The sequence below is a fragment of the Gobius niger genome (genome assembly GCF_951799975.1).
Source record: "Gobius niger genome assembly, chromosome: 1".
Lineage (NCBI taxonomy): Eukaryota > Metazoa > Chordata > Actinopteri > Gobiiformes > Gobiidae > Gobius > Gobius niger.
The window spans coordinates 33,708,683-33,724,793 of record NC_136852.1 but is presented as its reverse complement, the minus strand read 5'-3'; the positions used below and the strand labels follow the sequence as shown (position 1 = coordinate 33,724,793).

The 16,111-nt window shown below is 48.6% G+C and overlaps 1 protein-coding gene across 1 annotated transcript in view; it reads right to left on the bottom strand.

Annotated features, from left to right (window-relative positions):
- Positions 1-14,190, bottom strand: part of LOC306965335 (leucine-rich repeat and fibronectin type III domain-containing protein 1-like protein) — a 50,142-nt gene extending 35,952 nt beyond the window's left edge. Inside the window, exon 1 of the mRNA XM_079559668.1 lies at positions 13,312-14,190. The gene's annotated coding sequence lies outside the window, so the exon portion shown is untranslated. The remainder of the gene's footprint in view (positions 1-13,311) is intronic.
- Between the last annotated feature and the right edge of the window lie 1,921 nt (positions 14,191-16,111).

Here is a 16,111-nt window from a genome sequence, read left to right as displayed (position 1 = left end):
GTTCACTGATGAGGCCGTGTAACCCTGGATGGTCAACTCAATGGAGTAGTGAATGGTTGGTGAATGGCCACAATGTCCCAACAAGGCTCTGACGTCAGTAAAGAGGTGGCGGAGTCATGTTTTGGACCAGAATCATGGTGAGAGCTGGTCGGCCCCATTAGGCCCTTTAGGCTCCCTGAAGGTGTGAAAATTACCTTTGAAAAATATGTGGAGTTTCTGACTGACCACTGTCTTCTATGCTACAAAAAGAAGAGCCGTGTTTTCCCGAACAAAATCCTCTTCATGCATGACAACGCACCATGTCCTACTGTAAAGAATACCTCTGCATCACTGGCTGCTATGGGCATAAAAGGAGAGAAACTCATGATGTGGACCCCCTCCTCCCCTGACCCCAACCCTATTGAGAACCTTTGGAGCCTCAACAAAAAAAACTTCTATGAGGTTGGGAGGCAGTTTTCATCCAAACAGCAGCTCTGGGAGGTTATTCTAACATCCAGCAAAGAAATCCAAACAGAAACTGTCCAAAAACTCACAAGTTTAATGGATTTAAGAATTTTGAAGCTGCTATCACACAAGGGCTCCTATGGTAAAATATAACTTGACCTGTTAATATTGTTTTGATTGAAATAGCTTTTGATTTCAGTAAGTATGACCTCCTAATGCTACAAATTCAACAAATGACCATTTTCAGTTAATTACAAGCTTTAAAATGTATTGAAACGATGAGTTGCATAATAATTTGGAACAGTGGATTTTGAGGTTTTTACTATATTTATTTTTGAAATAAATACTGTTATCACTAGGAAATGTTTTCCACCACATTTAAATGATCCTCTACCAGGTAAAGACTTGAAAATTATGCTGACTCTCATTTGAGTTGACAATTTAGACAATCTTAGAAAAATGTCATTTGCATAATAATTTGGAACGCAGTGTAGAGCTGAGGAAGCTGAAACAACTATTAAACTCAATCCATTTCATCCTGGGGGGCACCGTCAGATGTTTCTGCTTAGGGAGCTGTGGTTCTCAAACTGTGGTGCGTGTCCCTCTGGTGGAACTTGGGCTTCTTCAGGTGGTACTCAGGGTCAACTGACACAGTTTTTGGGCCCGATTTTGTGTTTCTAAACGCAACACTGCAGCGTAACATTTTGTGTTTGGTAGGAGCGCAAAAGGTTACACTATAGCCTGGGTTTAGAAACACAAGGTCGGGCCCTCTGAGTCCAGTTTTCACTGAAGTATCACTTTAAAACATGCGGAGTGACCTCAGAAAAGTGTCTTACCACATGAAGTCTGGGAAAGTGTTCAAAGTGACCCATTGTTATTGCTCAAGAAATGAAATCCAGTACTTTTTGTCCATCAGTGGCTCGAAATACAGGCCATCCTTTGTCCTGACAAAGTGCCGGACCCGTGTCGTCCCTGACCCGTGCCGCCCCTGACCCGTGCCGCCCTTGACCGCCGGCTGAGTATCATTTGGACACACGGCGGTTGTTGCTCGTGAGAAGTAAAGTGAAATAATCCCACTCTGCGACTCCATGTTTTCCCTGCTCCCCTGGAGTAAACACACTGTTCCTCCTCTCGGCTGTGCGGCCGGGCTAAGCAGGAGGTGCAGCGGCGGGCGGGCGAGTGTCCCAGATGGATGAGGGGGCTGAGGGGGTGGGGTAATGGGCAGGAGGGGGCCAGATGCTCGCGGATTGGGCCCTATCCGCACAGATTAACGCGCAGATTATGCATACTCCAAACAGAGACGCTCACAGCCCGACTGGAATAAACGGACACTTCCGGGTTTACCGAGCGCTCGGTGTCGTGAGGATCCGTCGTGTTATTCAACCCAGCACAGGTCTCTTACTCCAAACCGCATTTACTTCTCTCTTCTCTTTTTTTTTTGTAGAAGTTCCCGTCTGCCAAAAAGAAATTGGATTGCCGTCCAATAATCCGTGTGTTGGCAATGTCAGATCCCTCGGCAATTATTCCCAAAAATCCACAGAGCCGATTTAAACAAAGCAAAAACGGGGTTCCCATTGTTGAACAAGTTGTAAGTCAGGCTCAGAACATGTCAAATAAAAGGTGCATCTGCTGTAGAAAAACTTAAAGAGGAAGTGGGGGGCGAAAGTTTTGTCCCTCCAGATCAACATGTCTAATGATGAGAATAAAATGAAAGTATAAAAGGCCAGAGCAGACACCGAGTCTGGCAAGAATCACAGCTTTAAACACTTTTCTAGATGCCAAGAGTCTTTCAAGTCTTGTTTATTCTTGAATTTTCACTCTTTCTTCCTTACAAAAGCTTCCAGCCAGTGGCACAGGGAGCAAAACGAAGAATGGATTATGTTTAGTTCCAAAGCTGAATTTAAAAAGTGGATGGCTTGTACAAATAAGCAATGATGGTAAACACAGCTCCAAATCCACCATAGATTGATCCAGAGCTGCAGCCTGAAGGTTTAGCCGGGGTCTTCACTGTCTCCTGACCTGAACATCACTGAAGATCTGTGGATGGACCTCCAAAGAGCAGGGAGTGACAGACAGCCCAGAGATCTCTCAGTTCTGGAAGACTTCTGATACTTGCCATATCTGGGGCTATGAGGCATTAATCCTCCTTTCTTACATTAATATGATTTTGAAATTTGAAATGATGGGATTAAGACCAGATTTGCATGGGAATGTCTTATCTGTAACCTTGTGCCTTTTGGAAATCATTTCATCTTCATTTTCATACAGTGGGAAGAGTGAGTGAGTTCACCGTCTGGAATTTCTCACATTTCTGCCTAAATTTGTCACTAAATGTGGTCTGATCTTCATCTTCGTCATAACATGCAAACATTCACAGGAGAACATGGAATAAGTAAGTACACCCCCTGAACCTCACTGAACTGCAGCAGTTTTATAAAGAGGAATGGTCCAAGACAGGGGTTCACTTCCTTATTCCACACTGTTGTGAATGTCTCAGGTTTTTCTGCAAAATATCGTGATAAACTTGTGAATTATTTTTTCTGGTGATGACATCACGTTGTCCAGGTCCTGAGGAAACAAAACCGCCCCAGACCATGATGCTCCTGCTCCAGACTTCACAGTGAGGAGAGGGTTTAGATGTTGGTGCTGTTCCATTTGTCCTCCACACATGACGTTGTGTGTTCCTCCCAAACTGTTCATCTTAGGGTCCATCAGTCCACTGAATATTTTTTTAGTAGTGCTGTGGAGCATCCAAGAGCTCTCTCACCAACCAAAGTGAAGTCTGGAGCAGGAGCATCATGGTCTGGGGCTGTTTTGTTTCCTCAGGGCCTGGACGACATGATGTCATCACTAGAAAAATTAATTCACAGGTTTATAAAGATGAAGTAAGTGAACCCTTGTATTAAACATCTGCTGATTCTTCTTTTGAAGCAGTAACAGCTTTTCTGTAGTTGTAGATCAGACGCTCACAATGATCAGGATGAATCTTGGATCATTCCTCTTTACAAAACTGCTGCAGTTCAGTGAGATTCAGGGGGTGTACTTACTTATTCCTCTCTCCTGTGAATGTTTACATGTTACGGCCAATAAAAATCTGATCAAATGTAAATGTTTGGGTGGTATTAGTTTTAGCAGACACTGTTTACTCATTCCTGTGATTTTGATGAAGATCAGAGCACATTTAGTGACCAGTTTAGGCAGAAATGTGAGCCATTCCAAACGGTGCACTTATATCCCATAGAGCTGACACAATGAAGCACAGATACCAGGGCCCACAGCACAGCGCCACCTACAGCCCAGACCACAGCGTGACATCAAACCAGCTCAGACTCGGAGGCGGTGAGTGAGTGTCAGTGCAGTCAGGTTATAAATGTTACAAATGACCGTTTTCCGTCCCTGGGAAAGAACACTGTCGCCCAAGACGATAAAGTTTACGCCGAGAGTTTGGCAGCACACGATCCTAAAATCAGATTAGCTGACGCTGTTTCACTCTCGCCGCTACAAACCAGCACATGATGCTTTGTCAAGAGTGACAATCTAATTCTGTCCCCCCTCCGAACGATCATTCAAGACTGGACCTACACTGTACGCACTGTGACAGGCCACTGGTGGGATGTACTCACGTCTCACGTCCAGAGCTAAGGAACAGACAAGTTTGGAATCTTCTTTATGGTGCGACACGGAAATGCAATGTTTGAATCATTCATCGCCAAGATGATCTTATCTTAACAGGGCACTATAGAGCAACAGTCCCGCCCACGATTATCCAAATCCATCAATCCTTTACAGTGCTGTCTCTAAATGAGACCTTATTTTATCTTTATGCTTTTATACCCTTATGTCAACAACAACAAAAAGAAGAAATAAAATAGTGATTTTAACACGGTGCCGCAGTGCTTAGCGCTCGTGCTTCACAGCGAGGAGGTCTTTCTGTGTGGAGCTTGCATGTTCTTCCCGTGTCTGTAGGTTTTCTCCAGTTCCCCTACCACTAAAAACATGTACAATAGCACAGGGTAAATGATGTGTCTGTGTGAATGCATGGTGGTGCAGATGTGTGAAACTGAACAAGTGTGGAGTGAATGTAAAATTGTCTCATGTAAAGCACTTTGTGACTTTGTCTGTGAAAGACGCTATATAAATAAAGTTCTTCTTCTTCTAATACAGTGCCCATAGAATATAATTATTAGCCATATCTAAAGGAAAACTAAACTGGTAAATGTTTCCATAAGACTATGATTCCTCTGATCTGTGTTTCATGAACTCACTGATTACAAAAGCGTTCCTAAACAAATGAATCGATCAGCTGATGTCCTGTTTCACGTCTGTTTTTACATAGCAAACCCCACGCTGCACGTGCTTCTTTTGGGACTCTTCCTTTGAATTTGCCGCTGACCTCATGTGTTTTCTGGATTGAACTCTGGAACTCTGTCTTCAGTCTTTACCAGTGAGTGGTTTGGCTCCTGAGCTGTGACAGTTTCCCGTAAGTCCAACCATTCATGAACATACTTAAACATCACTAGAGAGCAGCTCTCAGTCTGTGAAACTCACAGATACAAAACACACAGGTTTACATTTATCACAAACTTTATCAACTGAAACGTTATAAAAGCTTTTTGTCGTATTTTCATGTATTTGGTGTTTTCTTTCTTGTAACATATCCGTGTGGTGGTGAGAGCTGGTTAACCTTCGTCGTGCTTTTAAACTCTAAGCATATTTTTCCTTCTCAGAAAAGGAAAACCATGTTTTTGTGCTGCTGCTTCTTTCACTTTGGTATTGGTTCTGAAAAAGTGTTGAGAGTTTCAAAGGAAGCAATAGTGATTTTGTAAATCTCCCACATGAACATATCCCTGATGTGTGTGACAGGTCAGACAAAGGTCTCTGGAAATGGGTTTGTGTGTAATATGGAACCACAGAGCCCTTTCATTTGAACCTGACTTTTTCATTTTTCAGATTTTGTCCAAAATTTGTAACATTTATTTATTTGTTATGATTAAACATATATTCCAATCATCTGCAGCCAAAATGGATATTTCCACATTCCTTTTGTTTTCATGCTCTGTGTCTCGCCTTCATTTATTAAACCTTCTCGAGACAAAAAGACGACTTGATTGAATGAACTGTTCTGTGTCTGTGATGTTTCGACTCCCGCAGCATAAAGATGTGCTGCACTGTCCACTGTCAACACAATGACCACAGCGAAGAGGGAGAGGCGGCATGGGAGGATGTGGTAGCCGCACTTTGTGACAGGACACTCTCTGTAAGAGTACAGATGAGAGGAGGAAGAGAAGAGGAGGCATAGGGGGGAGGAGGAGTGCAAGAGGGGAGGGGCAGAGGAGAGATGAGAGGAGAAGAGAGGGGGGGCAGAGGAGAGGAGGGGAGGGGCAGAGGAGAGGAGGAGAGGAGAAGAGGGGGGGCAGAGGAGAGGAGGCGAGGGGCAGAGGAGAGGAGGAGAGGAGATGAGAGGAGAGGGGAGGGGCAGAGGAGAGGAGGAGAGGAGGAGAGGGGAGGGGCAGAGGAGAGGAGGAGAGGAGAAGAGGGGGGGGGCAGAGGAGAGGAGGAGAGGGGAGGGGCAGAGGAGAGGAGGAGAGGGGAGGGGCAGAGGAGAGGAGGAGAGGAGAAGAGGGGGGGCAGAGGAGAGGAGGGGAGGGGCAGAGGAGAAGAGGAGAGGAGATGAGAGGAGAGGGGAGGGGCAGAGGAGAGGAGGAGAGGAGGAGAGGGGAGGGGCAGAGGAGAGATGAGAGGAGAAGAGGGGGGGCAGAGGAGAGGAGATGAGAGGAGGAGAGGGGAGGGGCAGAGGAGAGGAGGAGAGGAGAGGAGAGGAGAGGAGAGGGGAGGGGCAGAGGAGAGGAGGAGAGGAGGAGAGGGGAGGGGCAGAGGAGAGGAGGAGAGGAGGAGAGGGGAGGGGCAGAGGAGAGATGAGAGGAGAAGAGGGGGGGCAGAGGAGAGGGGGAGAGGGGAGGGGCAGAGGAGAGGAGGAGAGGAGGAGAGGGGAGGGGCAGAGGAGAGGAGGAGAGGAGAAGAGGGGGGGCAGAGGAGAGGGGGAGAGGGGAGGGGCAGAGGAGAGGAGGAGAGGAGGAGAGGGGAGGGGCAGAGGAGAGGAGGAGAGGAGGAGAGGGGAGGGGCAGAGGAGAGGAGGAGAGGAGAAGGGGGGGGCAGAGGAGAGGAGGAGAGGGGAGGGGCAGAGGAGAGGAGGAGAGGGGAGGGGCAGAGGAGAGGAGGAGAGGAGAAGAGGGGGGGCAGAGGAGAGGAGGGGAGGGGCAGAGGAGAAGAGGAGAGGAGATGAGAGGAGAGGGGAGGGGCAGAGGAGAGGAGGAGAGGAGGAGAGGGGAGGGGCAGAGGAGAGATGAGAGGAGAAGAGGGGGGGCAGAGGAGAGGAGATGAGAGGAGGAGAGGGGAGGGGCAGAGGAGAGGAGGAGAGGAGAGGAGAGGAGAGGAGAGGGGAGGGGCAGAGGAGAGGAGGAGAGGAGGAGAGGGGAGGGGCAGAGGAGAGGAGGAGAGGAGGAGAGGGGAGGGGCAGAGGAGAGATGAGAGGAGAAGAGGGGGGCAGAGGAGAGGGGGAGAGGGGAGGGGCAGAGGAGAGGAGGAGAGGAGGAGAGGGGAGGGGCAGAGGAGAGGAGGAGAGGAGAAGAGGGGGGGCAGAGGAGAGGGGGAGAGGGGAGGGGCAGAGGAGAGGAGGAGAGGAGGAGAGGGGCAGAGGAGAGGGGAGAAGAGATGAGAGGAGGAGAAGAGATGAGAGGAGGAGAGGGGAGGGGCAGAGGAGAGGAGGAGAGGGGAGGGGCAGAGGAGAGGAGGAGAAGAGATGAGTGGAGGAAAGGAGAGGGGCAGAGGAGAGGGAGAGGAGGGGAGGGGCAGAGGAGAGGAGGGCAGAGGAGAGGGAGAGGAGGGGAGGAGGACTGGGGAGGTGGCGAGGGCAGAGGAGAGAGACACACACACAGTGTCGCCTACACTGGCGTGTGAATGAGAGTCAATGGAGGAGTGGTTCTTTGATGTAAAGCGCTTTGGATAAAGCGGATAAAGTCCTTTAAATGGACAAATTGAATCAAAGAAAACGTGTTCCCATTAGGGATATTGACAAAAATTAGTATCTCAATATTTTGGGGACTTTCTCGATCATGAAGTTATATTTTTGTAAATCATAAGAAAAATGTCAGATGATGATTACTGTATCTAAATCTAGATCACTTTGTGGCTGAAAACGATAATTACTACGAAAGTGCAGAAAAAAACTGTTAATGCCCTTTTTTGTTTACAAGACCACACATCAGGTAGGTTATACAAATATATAGCAGCAGTTTTTTGCAAGTTGTGTTGGTTTCTTGACATTGGAGATCAACTGGATATCGTGAATATGCATACAGTATCTTGGATATATCGCCCAGCTCTAAGTCAAAGTGTTCTGATCCCGGTCTTTAACACAGCCACACTACGCGCCTGTCTCACGTATTCCCTCAGACTGATGTAAAACCCAAACGTTTAGTCCTGACTCTGGGCACCACCAGCAGCCCACTGTCTGAGGATCTCGGAGCTGAGAAGGTTCATACGGCTCTAACATGGAAGAAGATGACACAAAGGTCCCCAAACGATAAATGTGATAATTCCATTTCCCCCCAGGACAAACTTACTTTACACACAAAGCCCTGAGTCATTTACCGGCCGAGACCTGTCTGCATTGGAAGGATTTCTACACCCACACGCTGTGAGGGCGGTAATCCGGAAGTGGAAAGTACATTATTCCACCATAAAGAACTATACAATGATCAGCCGCTCAGGTCAAGGCAGTTTGCAAAGGCGCCAATGAGCCCTTGTGGAAGCCTCAGAAAAACTCTTGCTCTCAGCCGCAATCTCAGAGACCAATCCCAGAGAGCCCAGACCTGGAGTTAACGGAGCAAAGAGTTCCCCCCCAACACCTCGCTGCTGCGTGTGGAGGAACGAACCCACAGCGGCGCACACACAGCACATTATCACACAATGAGGCCAAGGCTGTTACAACAAAGTGCGGCTCTTTCTTTGGAGCGCCGTCGCAACGCTCTGAGGCAGGCTGGAGACTGGTGATACTGCATTTCAAAATCCATTCCCCTCACACACCGTCCACTGAAGAGCTCGCCACCACAGCTCCTTCACGCGCCTTCAGTCACATCACAAACACTTACTTAAGAGAGCGGATCTGCTGCCAGCCGGGTCCAGACCAGGACTCAGCACGTGTGTCGGACTGAAACCAAACGCCAATCAGGAGCCGGGAAAACGGGACCTGACAGAGGAGTTGTTTGGCCGTTAATAATTGATAGCCACTTTTATAGTTGCCATAGTAACAGTGCGCACCAACCCTGTGTCTGGTTTTTAGATTTGGTCTTATAGGGTCCAATTATTTCCATGGTTCCATAGTTCCAAGAATAAAGGTCATTACTATTCAGGTAAATGAATAGCAATGATGGGGAAGCTTTGTAAATGTTTTAACACTGAAGAAAGAAGAGCACGCTCATGATTAAAGAACCTGTACCAGCTATGTTTGTCCTTCAGGATACTGTAAACGCAGATGTGTGGGGGAAAGACATTTTTTTTATCATCATAAGAGTAAAGTTCAACTTTTGCTTAGAAAATATGGTGATATCAAAATGAGTAGGAAAATTAGGACTGGGTCTGGACCTGGTGCAAACTTGGCTCATTGACTCGGTTTGTTTCTAAATACAACTTTATACAATGAAAGGATGTAAATTCTCAGTCATCGTGGTTAAAGCAAAATGAGTTTCCTTCACAGGGTGGCTGGGCGCACCCTTCGAGATCGGGTGAGGAGCTCAGTTACCCGGGAGGAGCTGCTCCTTCACGTCGAAAGGAGCAGCTGAGGTGGCTAGGGCATCTGTTCCGGATGCCTCCTGGCCGCCTCCCTTGGGAGGTGTTCCAGGCATGTCCTAGTGGGACAAGGCCTCGTGGAAGACCCAGGACACGCTGGTGGGACTATGTCTCTGAGCTGGCCTGGTGTCGCCTCGGGGTCCCCCCAGAACAGCTGGAGGAGGGGTGCGTGGATCGGGAAGTCTGGGCATCTCTGCTGAGACTGCTGCCCCTGCAAATGTCTTGCCCCATGGACACATTTCTTGAAATCAGACTCAAAGCAAGGACACATTTACTTGGTTTAAGTAAATTGAACTTCTTTCAAGATGACTTTTTGCAGTGTAGCGCTCGTGCTTCACAGCTAAAAGGTCCCAGGTTTGATTCCCACCTGGTCAGAGCACTTCTGTGGAGCTTGCATTTTCCTCCGGGTACTCCGGTTTCACCTACCACTAAAAACATGTACAATAGGTTAAAGGAACAGGCCACCGTTTTTCCATACTGAGATATGCTCTTACCTGAGCTTAGACAAGTTAATGTGTACCTGTCTGGTCTTTGTGCGTGCGCTCAGTCACACACAATGACCAAAGATGTTGTTAGCATTTAGCCTCTCAATGTATTCCCATAGCTCCTAACGGGGGTGAAGTTAGAAGCGACCAAGCTCTTCCACAGGCACAAAGACCAGACATGTACACGTTAAACTCGTCTAAGCTCAGGTAAGAACATATCTCAGTGTGGAAGAATGGTGGCCTGTTCCTTTAATCCTCCAGCCAGGTGTTTCTGAGCAGCCTGGCTCCACATCTGGAGATGGGTCCCCGAGAACCGGCCCACCCTGGTCGTCCCAGCAGCATTCGAACTCTTTCTTGATCCCAAATTCTTCACAGGAACAAGTTTGTCGGCCGGGTCACTGTCACAGAAATGTTGATCGAATTCTTCCAAAAGCTTTAAATGACAGTGAGTTTACACTAAAGGAAACGCCCACAGTGAGACACGCCCACAGTGAAACACGTCCACAGTGAAACACGCCCACAGTGAAACACGCCCACAGTGAGACACGCCCACAGTGAAACACGCCCACACTGAAACACGCCCACACTGAAACACGCCCACAGTGAAACACGCCCACAGTGAAACACGCCCACAGTGAAACACGCCCACGTTGAGACACGCCCACAGTGAAACACGCCCACACTGAAACACGCCCACAGTGAAACACGCCCACAGTGAAACACGCCCACACTGAAACACGCCCACACTGAAACACGCCCACAGTGAAACACGCCCACAGTGAAACACGCCCACAGTGAAACACGCCCACAGTGAGACACGGCCACAGTGAAACACGCCCACAGTGAAACACGCCCACAGTGAGACACGCCCACAGTGAGACACGCCCACAGTGAAACACGCCCACAGTGAAACACTGGCGTCTCTTTTACGTCAACATCGTTCTAAAATTCATCACGATCTCCGCCCGGCCCACATGTGAGCTCAGGCGGGAGAAGAGGCTCCTCCGTTGCAGGTCGGAGAGTCGTGATGATGCCGTATTTATTTTTCATGCATTCAAATTCATTTGGGCGCACACGGCCCCAAACGGGGACGGATGGGCCACCTCCCCGTGCCGCCGCTCGCCGGTGTGTCTCTGCCGCACGCACACATCCCCCGACACTCAAACCTTCTCTTATTCATGGAAACTAATCTACATTAGTCTTTTATAATGCTTTTAGAGACACTCACGCTCGCTTTCCGGGCCCTGCATCATTCAGTCGCTGCTCTCGCTCACAGTGAGACTGATATGTCCACACACACAGCGTACACTCCAGCAGGGCAGGGTCTCTGGGACCTCAGCGTTTCACATCGGATATTTCAAAATACTACTCCACTGTTTTTATTCCTTTCTTTGTACATTCAGCCAGGACAGAGCACGTTACTGAGCAGCACACCCTATTGTACATGTTTTAGTGGTACGCAGACACAACGTCATCAAGAAATAGGTCACATTTTCTTGAAATAAGTCAATTCTCCTGAGGATAATCATCATAATGGACTAACAACGAGCTAATGATGAATAAACATGAGAGAACCAGGATCTAATGAGACACATGTCCTTCGTAAAGCAGCACTTTTCTAAAGCGTCCTTAATGCACTTCCAACGTCCTGATTCTCTGCAGGGAGGAGTTTCTACGTGAGTGTCACTTCTTTCAGAGCAAGAGACTTCCGGGTTTGCCATATCTAAAAAGACAAGCAAGGCAACTATATTTATACCACGCATTTCGCACACAAGGCGACTCAATGCGCCGACTCTCCCCACTCTATTTACATGATTTAGGAAGAAAAATAGTTTCCTGTCAATATTACACTGGGTTATAAAAGAAAGACGTAATACGAGATGTGGTGGTCAGGGTTCATCTCTCAGGTCAGGGTTTTGGGCTGAGTGGTTTTTCCGATCTCTGTTCTCCATGAGGCTCAGGTTTGGACTCTCTGTAGACCAACTGTTAAGACCAACTCTAAGGACATCACACTACGGGTCTCTAAGGTCTGAACTTACGGATCAAATCATTTAAGAGCCTGCATATACAGTATGTTTCTGTAAGCACAGCTGCTTTTACCCAAATAAGTGCACAAATGTAAATGCTGTTCCAACTGACCTCAGTCTCCCCCAAACTGTGGACAGAGGCACCAGGACCGAGACATGATGAAGACAATCCTCTTCAGCAACACTGGACAAAAACCAGCATCAACATGTTCTTCAATCAGCTCATGAATAGTAGACCGTGTGTGGTAAACCAGTGTGATCAAATGGAACAGAACATGTATAAACATGGGCTGAGGGTCTTTCACTTATTGATGGGGTTGTAGATATGAACAAAAGCTTCTGAAAGCTCTTCAGATGATTGTAAGTACAACACCTGGAGTTGTGTCTGCTGTGTCGCTTCTTCAGCTCGGGGCCTTTCCTGTGTGGAGTTGGCATGTTCTCCCCGTGTGTAGGTTTCCTCCGGTACATCGGTTTCCCCTATCACTAAAAACATGTACAATAGGGATGAATGATGTGTGTGTGTGTGTGTGTGTGTGTGTGTGTGTGTGTGCATGTGACAGAGAGAGTTAATGGTGGTAGTGGGCAGACGACCGTTGGCACAGAAGTGCAGTCGCGCTTCTATGTCAGTCTGCCCCAGGGGAAACATACGCAGCTTCTCAGCAGCATGTGGAGAGACTTAAATCTCCTCAAACTGTGTGAGGCGCTTTGGGAGACTTGTGTCATGTGAAAGCGTTATAAGCTTCAGACTGTCTGCATGTATGTAGCTGTGACTGAGACACCGGCCTGTCCTTTGGAGAGTCAGAGAATCCAGACTTGTTCGGGACAGAGGGCAGCAGTGCGCACAGCTGAAGACATCCTCCCTTATCTCCTCCACACAACATCTGCTCTTTGTTGACAGTGAGATGGTCCTGATCTGCTCCTCTCTGCGCGCGCTCAGCCCGCTGTGCGCGCGCCCGCCCCCGCCCATAGCTGCTGCTGCTGCTGCTGCTGCTGCTGCTGCATTCTACACCGGGAGAGCTGCGAACGCGGTGGCAGCTGTACAAACACACGCAGACAGGAGGAGAGAGCAGAGCCGCCTCTCTAAATGTTTATTTATCTGCTCCCGGTGCATGCGCGCGCGTACGCACACATCTCTCCCCGTGCACGCGCCCGAGACAAGTCAACACTGAGCGGGCTGGCATGGGGGAGAGGGGGTGGGGGGTTGAGTGTTCGGTCCAAAGCGGCACAAGGGACACAGTGTGCTCCTCCTCGGCCCGGGCCTGTGCCTCCTCGGAGCCCCGGGAGGCAGTGATGATGTGCCGTGAGCCGGGTCCGCTGTGGACCCCGAGTAAAGTGCAAGTTTCCCCCCGTTCCGCTCTGAAACGCCCCTGGCCGAGCGCAGCGATCACCGTATCCATGACCCGCTGCGTTTCATCAAGACAAAAACGAACATTATCCTTCGCCAGCTCTCACGCACGCGCTCACGCGCAGCCACGCACACACACCTAGCAGCCCAGGCGGCATCCTACCTTCATGGATGTGCTGCTGCTCCGCCAAGCCTTCTCGCACCACGTCCTACTACGGACTCGGTCAGGTCCATATCATCCCGACACAGGCGCGCACGGGCCGGCACCGTGCGGAGGCGAGGCGCGGGGTCCAGCCCGGATCCAGGAGGAAGATGTGCTTAAATAAACGTGTGCAGTGTCAGCAGTGGCCGCAGCGCAGGGCTCCGTGCTCCGCTCTCACGCGAGTCCGGGCGGTGTCCCGGTCTGTCCACAGAGACTTGGAGCTGGCTCAGGGATGGCTCACGTCTGATAATCCACTCAGCGCCATAAAGCCACCAATAGAAGCCATTGTGCTTTTGTGAAGCGGTGATAAAGAGGCTCGGTGAGCGGCGTGCGGCTGCAGCATCTGACTGTGCGTCAGAACGGGACTATTTTTAGAGGAAAAGATGGATGCGTGAAACCTGATTCACAGCAGCGACAGTTGGAGCAGATCCCTCCATCCTCCCCACACCTGTCCCTCCGCGCGGGCGCACTCTCACAGCCAGACAGAGCCAGGAGCCGACACACCCTTCAGCAGAGCCGGCCTGTGTCCGCTCAGCACCTGGGTCATGTCCCGTCAGCACCGGCCCACAGGAACACGCACGCACGCACGGGACTCACAGACGGGACTCTCACTGGCCACGGTCACGCGCGGCGCGTGTCCATCACGCATGGAAGAGCCTTTGATGAAGAGATATAAAAGTGGAGGCTCAGAGGCGCCGCTGCAGCGGAATCAGAATTAGCTGCGCGGGAACAGACGTGCGCGGAATGTGCAAGAATGTGCTGCGGTATCAGAGAAATGGCGCTTTGCATCTCCCTCCGCACACTGCACAGAGACACGCGCACAGAGAAACACGAGGAGGAGCAGAGGCTCTACTCAGAGAAGTCATGGCCCTCTCACCTCAGGGCGCTCCCCAGGACGCACGGACACTGTTGGCGTCAGTGACCTTAAAGGACACTTCTCTCTCTTTTGGCCAGTCGCCAAACGCTGCTCACATTTCTACATTCTTTGAAGTCACCTTTTTCAGTCATTGTGGAGACCATTTTCTTTTTGTTCTGAACCTTTTGAGCAGAATCTGCGCCAATGAGGCAAATAAAGTAAAGGACAGGGGCAAACTTCAAGCCATTTTCTTTCATTCTGTTGAAATATCTCAGACGCAGGGTGAACTCTTCCTAAGGCCCATAGTTACACAAGTGTCTGATGGTTTTGATCAAAGCTTTAGAGATTCGCCAGGCTCAGTCTCGACCTGTTTTAAGTCAATTCTTAAATGCAATTATTTTTCAGTTGCCTTTGGAAAGCTTTAATCTTGTGGACTATTGATTATAGACAGACGTAAATATTTTTGTATAATGTATGTTGTGTTTTAAAGTGTTGTAAAGTTCTTTAGATGCTTTGTAAATAAAGTTGAATTCTCTGCATATTTGTGCGTTCACAAACACATGAGAATCCATCATGAACTGTTCCCACCGCCACCGTTTGGAACCAAACTAAAACTGGTTTGGGCCAAATAGATACAGCCCTGATCTAAAGTTTAAGACCAGTTGAAAAATGTCTAAAATTTCACACTTTGCATGGTTGGATCTTAACAAGCTGGTTCAAAGTAGAACTTCAATAAAGAAGAAATTAAACAGTTTAAGGCTGTTTTTGCAGCTTATTAAAAATGTAGGACCACGTGTCTTTAAAAGGCCAAGTCTGTTCAAAAATGTGCTTTCAGTGTCCTTTTCTGTCAGGTACTCACACTGTCATGACGTCCTGATGCCTAAATTGTCATAGAGTATGTTTGGGTTGTGGAGCTCCATAAGCAGGGCCTCTCGCAGCGCGCCGTCGCTGCTGAGGTGAGACGCAGTAAGACAGTCATTTATAAAGTCTGAAATGACCCTGAGGGTTATGGAACAAAATAGTAAAGTGGAAGACACAAAAATATGTCCCCAGGCTAGCTCTGAACCGGAGGATCCGATTGGGCGAAGGATCCTGGACCCAATTGAAGCAGTCACTGGAATGACAGCAGCCCAATAACCAGTGGTTCCTACAGACGAGGCCATGTTCCACTGAAGGTCATTATGGCGCCCCCTCTCTGTGGCTCGTAGAAAACATCTCATTAACATTGGAAACCATCACAACCATGAAGTTATGTTTTTTCTCATTAGAGAATAAAACTTTCCACCTTTCAGTGTCCCATGGTTGGTGCTCTCTGCAAAGTCCATCGGACAGTTCTGAGGCTCAAGGAGACGAGGCCTTTGGAGCCGGGTTTGGTTTTTGAAGCCGTTCAGTCACATGGGCTTCAGTCACTCCAGTAACAGCTTCATTTGGGTCGAGGATCCTCCAGCAAATCAGATCCTCCAGCTCAGAACTGGGGACATCTTTTTGAGGTGTTCCACTTGACTTTTTTTCCCCATAACCCTCAGGATCTTCTAAGAAATTCAAAAATAACTTTGTTTGTGCGTCCTACCTCAGCGCTGTGAGAGGCCCTGCTTGTGCAACTCAAAAACATGTTCAAAACCAGAATGTTTATTTGCCTTTGCCATCAGGATGTCATGACAATGTGAATACCTGACAGAAAAAGACACAGAATCCACATTTTTGCACAGATTGGCCTTTTAAAGGCACGTGGTCTTAAAATGTGGACTATTTCAGTTTATTTGTTGTTTTCAATAAAAGCTTTACATTTGTTGTCTCACTCCCATTTCTTCTTGTTGCATATTGAAGTTCTACTTGGAAAATTGTTTAGATCCAACCAATCGGGATTGTAGCGACTAATAACAACATCTTCAGGTGCAGAACATG